Raw genomic sequence first — 7,869 nt, forward strand, 5'->3', positions numbered from 1 at the left:
GCAGTTCACACATGACTGGCAGCGATTTGCATGCAAATCGAAGCCTACATGCTTTCTTGGAGCTAAGAGCTGTATTTCCACATTTCACAGTGGACTCAGTCAGTAGACAGGTGCCGCGACTCTGTGACTATGCCAGCTAAAACCCTCCTAAATACCAAGCTCTGTGTTTCACAGCAAGGTTGTTTATTGAACCGGTTCATGGAAGCTCCAAAGACTCCTCTGCTGAAATACTGCCAGCTCCCAGCTCTGGTTTTGACATTGATGTTGTCAGTTGAGATTAAGCAACGGTATTAATGAAGACTGGCAGATATCTTCTGAGGTATGATCACCGTGTTCCTGTGGCTAAATAGCAAAGCTCTGGACAGCAGTGAAACTAAGGTCTTGGGAGGAACCAGTTGCCTTTTTTTTTTTCTTGCTCCCTTTCATTGGTTCCCCAGTTCTTTACAAGATAAAGGTGAAGTTCCTTGACTGGTCTTCATGGATTTACATAATCTGAGCAATAATGATCTTTTCCCCCTCTTGCTCCCTTATACTCCAACAATCCAAAAGCACTTCTATTGCCCCTTACACATGATGCAATTTTTAAAAAGCATGGAGGGGGTCAATGGGGGGCGAAGACATAAGTAATTTGGAAAGAAAAAAGCTTTCCTTCCTTTGCACATGCTGTTCCCACTACCTGTGCTGAAGGGTAAATTTTAAAACCCTGGATGATGAATCCTTCAAAACCTCATCCAAGTTATTCTGAAAGATCTCCCCTGGTTGTTCCAAATAAAGGTAACCTCTCCAGTTCCAAAACCTCATCTGTATCTTTACTCTTATAGCATGAAACAAGACATACAGGCAGGCATTCTATATAATAAACCCTAATATGCAAATTGACTGAATGGCAGAACAACCAGTTGCTATAATGCACACTGACCAACAGGGGGCAGACGCTCAACACAGGAGCTACTCCCACAGGGGGAGCGCCACTCAGCCAGAAGCCAGGCTCACGGCTGGCGAGCACAGCGGCGGTGGCGGGAGCCTCTCCCACCTCCACGGCAGTGCTAAGGATCCATGGGGAGCGGGCCTAAGCCAGCAGTCGGACATCCCCCGAGGTCCAGACTGTGAGCTGGCCTAAGCAGGCAGTCAGACATCCCCTAGACTGCGAGAGGGCACAGGCCGGGCTGAGGGACACCCCCCCCCAAGTGCACAAATGTCATGCACCAGGCCTCTAATACTAACATAATAGTCTTGCCACTTGACACTGAACATCCATAACCTGTTCATCCTTCTATACCCACACCTCAGCACAATGCTTGGCATACAGTAAGTGCTCTGTCCTTATTTGTCTCATTTAACTGAACTCTTCTACCTAGGTATTTGGTATAGAAGGTATTCGTTTACAACAAATCACAACATATGTTAGTAATTCAGGAATGAGTGCTAAATTTTTATAATGTTTACTTACTTCTGTTTATAAAAATGCACATGATTATTATAAAACTTTAACTCCCCCCACAAAAAAAAACACAAAAGAAAAGCATCATGAAGAATGCAAAAAGAAATCCTTAATCTCACTAACCAAAAAATAAAAGAACCACTTTCAACATATCTCTATCTATACATATATAGATACGGATATTCATATATATATATATATATATATATATATATATATATCAGTAATAGAGCTCTGATTAATATGTCTTTTTCTCTTTTTAAAAAAATTACTTTGAATAGTAGGAATGATTTATCCTTTGTAGACAAAGATGATACAATGGAGAAATAAGTATTCCCCTTGATAGAACAAGATAGTGAGGCTTGCTGGAATCCATTTAGCACAATCAGTTGGTCTATTATCTCCCGATTATGAAAGTGGAGAAATGAGATATTTAATCAGGACGTAGTTTAGAAAGTTGTAACATATTTGCGTATTTCCCTAAGGCCTGTAATGAAAAGCTTTTAATATTTCATTTTCATTATTACCAGAAGAGAAGGACTACAATAAAAACTCTCCTTGTGGTCTCGGTCCCAGAACAAAGAAGAATTTTAGCACCTCTGGGTCATTCAAGCATTGACCCCCACACTCAGACTAACTAGAGAGCAACTCAAGATCAGAGCTCTGGGTCCACTTCCCAATCCATTTCCATTCTGTCTTTGCCCACACTCTCTGCCCCTCGCTCACAGAAGGACCTCTTGTATTTAGAAACTTCTTTGAGGGTCTAAGAAAATAATCATTTCTATATGCAGGATAAAGTGAGCACCTTCCACTAAATACCAAATCCTTCCACAAGTTCAGGACCAAGGGCCACATTATCTCTGCCATATGAAAATTGGCCACCCCTAAAGGGAAGGGGGCATGAGAGTAAACTGAGGCACATTCATGGTAAATTAAAAAGAGTTTGGAGTAAGCCATCTTTACGATTCTTTTCAAGCTAAAAAGTTATCTGATTTAGCCAGAACTAGTGTGGCTCAGTTGTGGGTTTGATTCCCAGTCAGGGCATATACCTAATTGTGAGTTCCATCCCCAGTAGATGCACATACAGGAGGCAACTGGTCAATGTTTCTCTCTCGCATCAATGTTTCTCTCTCTCTCTCTCTCTCTCTCTCTCTCTCTCTCCTTCCTCTCTCTAAAAATAATCAATAAAGACATATCCTCGGTGAGGATTTTTTAAAGTTCTTTAATTAATGCTAATCAAAAATATTATCCACTGAACCAGAGATGCAATCATTGAGCCAGAGAATATTTTTATCAAACACCAAAAAGCTGATTTTGATTCGATTACCATCTTGGCTGCCAAATCCTCACAGTTTATGAGAAGCTCGATTTACATTTAGATCTAGATTATAGCTAACTGTGTTCTATTCTTAAACAGGTCAAGACTCGTCACTGAGGCCCTATCGGTTTGGCTCAGTGGATAGAGCGCCAGCCTGCGAACTCAAGGAACCCAGGTTTGATTCTGGTCGGGGGCATGTGCCTTGGTTGCAGGCACATCCCTGGTTGGGGTTGTGCAGGGGGCAGCTGGTCGATGTTTCTCTCTCATCGATGTTTGTAACTCTCGGTCCCTCTCCCTTTCTCTCTGTAAAAAATCAATAAAATATATTTTTTTTAAAAGACTCGTCGCTGAGGATGATGAACAATTGCAGAATACACCAACAAACGATTCCTCTCTGGACCAAGACACAGATTTCGCCCTCTTTCCCACATTTCTCAATGTGCTGCTCTCATATTCTGGTCTAGGGCTAATTTTGCCATTAAAAGAAGCTTCTACTTGTATGGCAGGGGACGGACGGGTGAAACTCCCAGGGATGTGTGTTCTAATCAGACAGTGCTGCCTGCTTCCCATATCCAGCATGGTCTGTGGTGGCGTGTCTGATAAGAACAAGTGACAAAAGGCAGATGGCAGGATCACTGTGGTGGAAAATGAGAACTAAAGCACAACCAGGTCCTAGCAGCCCCTGACATGGTGTTCCTGAGTAGCTAAATTTCAGCCATTCCTAAACATGGGTGAAAAGAAATGGATTCTAGCCCAACTGGTGTGGCTCAGTGGTTGAGCAATGACCTATGTGGAACCACATTACTTAAACTAAATCTAAGTCAGATTATCCAAAATAGCCAGTTTAATGAAAATTATTATTAAGAATCCAGAAATACTTCTTATGGCCATTCCCACTCAAGTATTACAAATGTTGAAATAACCCCCTGTCGTCAGTCTTTGTCTATCAGGTGAACTCTTGGTTATACTTCAAGACCCAAATCAAAAGGTGCCTATTTGATAACATTTTCTTAAATGTTCCCAAAGAAGGTGACTCAATCACTCCTGTGTGTTTAGAGTATTTGTGCCACCTTCATAACCACATGGGTTCAAACCTCAGCTTTGCCATTTGTTTGGGGATAATGTTGTTTGTATAGCTTTCCACCTAAAAAAGCAGAGAGAAAACTAGGATTTACCTCCTAGAGTTATTACATTAAATACTCACGAATGAGTGTTTGCCTGGGTCCCCAGCACATGGAAATAACAGCTCTTAGTTATAGAGGGTTTGTTCTGATATCATGCATCATTTCCCCCCATTAAATTAGGAGCTCCAGCATGAAACAGACTGTGGAATCTCAGAGGAAGGTGGGAGTGGGTGGGTGGGTGGGAAGAGATCAACCAAAGAACTTGTATGATATATGCATCACCCATAGACACAGACAATAGGGTGGTGGAGGCCTGACGGGGTGGGGGGGGGGAACAGGGGTGTACTGGAAGGGGTCAATGGGAGGGGGCAGGGGTATATGTAATACTTTCAACAACAACAAAAAGATTTAACTTTAAATAAATAAATAAATAAATAAAAGGAAAAATATAAGGAGCTCCACCATGAACGAGAACATCTTCATCACCTACAAATCCCCCGTCGAGCAGTGGTTCGGCCTGTAGAGGGCGCTCCATATATTCTTGTTGACAGCATGAATGAGTGAGTGGGTGGTAGCAGGATATCTGATGATCAGTGTCCACGGCCACAGATCAGTGACAGCCCTGACTCTTGGCAGATTCCAGGTAATGAACTGTTGGGGCTGGCTCGCAGAGCCACGGGTGAGCCTGCTGAGCCATTGCTGCACGGGGACTGCATCTCAGTCTGCTCTTCATCCTTATCACCGGCTTAATCATCTCTGCTGGCTTCTCTCCCCTCTCGGGGAGTGGAACGTTTCTGCTGCTGAAAGCACGGCTGCCTGTGATCCATCCTTTCCATTCGGGCGGCCTCCTATTATTGTCGATCCCCCCCTCGCTCTAACAAGTGGCTCCGCTTCATCACAAAGCGTTCTGTGCTTCCATTCCCCTTGATCCCTGTGCAGAGTGGAACAGAGCAGAGTCCCTCCCTGCCCACATTGTGCCGACGCTGAAAGAGACACAATCATCCGGCAGGAAGGAGCGATGGCTTTTGAATCAGAACAAATGCATCCCGGCTCAATTCTATGCTTCATTTAATTAAGAACCAATTGGCTCTGGCCACCAGGACTGAGTTCCTCTTTTTGGTATGAAACCAGAACTGTATCTATCTACCTTTCCCACACAGGCACCTCTCTCTCTCTCTCTATTTATGTGAGAAGTGCAGACAGAAAAGGAATAATTGAGTGGTGCTTGAAATAAAAACAGCACCCTGCAGAAAGAGAATCAGAGTGAGCAAAAGTACATATAAACAAAGATGATACGGTAAGGAACTTCATTCCAATCCTAAAAACAAAGTGAGCACCTACTATGTGCCAGGAAGTGTACTAAGATTTGGGAAGTCACCTTTGAAAAAGACCGATTGGCCCAGATGGCGTGGCTCAGGGGTTGAGCATCGACCTATGGACCTGGAGGTCACCGTTTGATTCCTGGTCAGGGCACATGCCTGGGTTGTGGGCTCGATCCCCAGTAGGGAGCGTGCAAAAGGCAGCCAATCAATGATTCTCTCTCATCATTAATGTTTCTCTCCCTCTCCCTTCCTCTCTGAAATCAATAAAAATAGATATTTTTTTTAGAAAAAGACTGATTGCTTGCACTTAAGGACTTTTGGTAAATAACTTCATACAATGATTATTTGGAGTAATTCATATTTTTTTAGCTTTGGAAGGGAAAGAGGCAGAGGTAGCATGAGTCTGGTCTTAAAATATATAATAGTATGTAGAAGTGGCTTCCTCCACGCTCCTTGCGATTGTCTACAAGGCTCTGCTCTATCTAGCACCTGCCTGACTCGTCACATTGTAAGGGGGAGTTTCACAAAGTGGTACATGAAACCACCTATAACCACAGCACTCCTAAGAGGCAATAATGTGTAAGTGCTCACCTTCTACCAATCATCATGCCTCTTCTCCCCAAACCTAAGACAGATCCATGTGCATGTGTTTGCCAGACATACATAAGTATCAGAAACTCATCCCTCCAAGTGACCGCTGCCTTAATGGACAGCATGTAAGAATCCGGGAAGTAGAGAACAGGATACACGACATGACGGGACCCTGAATTCGAAGTTGGGAGTTTTTTACACGCCCTCGGGAAGTGTGACTTCGGTTGTCATATCAGGGCTTTCCGGTCACAAAGTGTCATTGACGAGATTTGCAACCTTTCACTTCATCCCTTTAAATTCACACGTGCCATTTGTCACACCCGGTGGCTCAGAACCAACTCCAAATGAGCTCGGTCCCTCTGCTTGGATGTTTGTGTGTTTCTGTATTTCTAGGCCACTTGCTCTCATGGCTTCCTTCCTTTGTCTTCTTCCTTCTGAGTTAACAAACCAATTCCAAAGGTTCTGCTTTGCTTGGGTCCCAGATGGTGGTGAACATACATTTACCAGTCATCACCCTTACTTAAAGTTACTAATTAATGAAGATTCAATTCAAACTGGGTTAAGCAAAACAGGGAAATTATTACATCATATAACTGAAAAGAATAATAATAGAGGTGATTTTAGACCTCTGCCCTCTCCCCCCATCCTTCCTCCTCACTCTACCTCTATCTCTCTTTTTTTAAAATATATTTGTATTGATTTCAGAGAAGAAGGGAAAAGGAGAGAGAGACAGAAACATAAATGATAAAAGAGAATCATTGATGGGCTGCCTCCTGCATGCCCCGACTGGGGATCAAGCCCGTAAACCACGCATGTGGCCTTGACCAGGAATCGAACCATGACCTCCTGCTTCACAGGTCAATGCTCAACCACTGAGGCAGGGCATACTTCTATCTCTCAAAATCTCCCTGTCTCTCTATCTCTTTCCTTTCCCCACACCTTGGCTCTGCATCCCTCTGTATGTATTCCATGCTCAAACAGAATCTCTCCATGTGGCTTCTGGAAGCTTCAGTCTTTCATCTTTATAACTATTACTAGAGGCCCAGTGCACAAATTCGTGCATGGGTGGGGTCTCTCAGCTTGGCCAGCGATCAGGGCTGGCCCAGGGGAGGACCACGGGAGGTTAGCCAACCGTGGGAAGTTGGCTGTGGGAGAGCACTGACCACCAGGGGGCAGCTCCTGCCCTGAGCAACTGCCCCTTGGTGGTCAGTGTGCATCATAGCAAACAGTCATTCGGTCGACCGGTTATAATGGTCCCATAGGCTTTTATATATATAGATAAGAACAGCACAAAGGAGAACAACTTCCTTCCAAACTCCCCAGTAAACATCCAACTACTAGCTCTGATTGGATTGACTGGAGCATGTGCCTACCCCTGTAGAAAGCACTGCAGTCCAGAGAGCAGATGAACTGATCGGCGAGCTGGTCACTCGCCCACCCTGGGACCTGAGGGTCGGTCAGCTCATGGTCTGAGAGAGGAGGTTTACTTCTATCAGACGCTGTTATAGGTAGAAAAACTAATAAATGCTGAGAAGGGAAAAAGAAAAAGGCAGACATTTCCCCTTAGTTCTCAATTTGAACATCGAACCCATAGTTTCAGAGGCAAAGCAAAAAATAAATCTCTGAACCAAATGTCAGGTGGATAGGGCTTGGCTTGTTTCCTTTTAGCTCATCGTCCTCTTATGTCTCCTGGAGGGAAGAACTGATAGAGAGTGAGGGTCAGGGAACAGCTAACAGGAAGAAGGACATTTGTTCTCAATCTTTTGTGAGATCAGTGAAATCAGATGTTAATAGAGGGAAAATGTGACCAATCCAGACTGCAATGATCGACGGGACTGTGGGGCTGTTCTAGCAGGAGGCTCTTACTGTGTTTTCCTTTAGGATGTCACACGGATACCGAGCTGAATTATTCACACAACGAATGAGGTTATTTCTGAGTCCTGGATGCCATAAAGAGAATCATAACTGGGATTTGAACTTCCGGCTCTAGCTTGACTTTGGATAGGAGAAAGAAGATATCAGCCCAGCCGGCGTAGCTCAGTGGTTGAGTGTCGACTAGGAGGTCATGGTTCA

Source organism: Myotis yumanensis, unplaced genomic scaffold (genome assembly GCF_028538775.1).
Source record: "Myotis yumanensis isolate MYYU_CA2020_CCGP unplaced genomic scaffold, mMyoYum1.0.hap1 SCAF_18, whole genome shotgun sequence".
NCBI classification, from domain to species: domain Eukaryota; kingdom Metazoa; phylum Chordata; class Mammalia; order Chiroptera; family Vespertilionidae; genus Myotis; species Myotis yumanensis.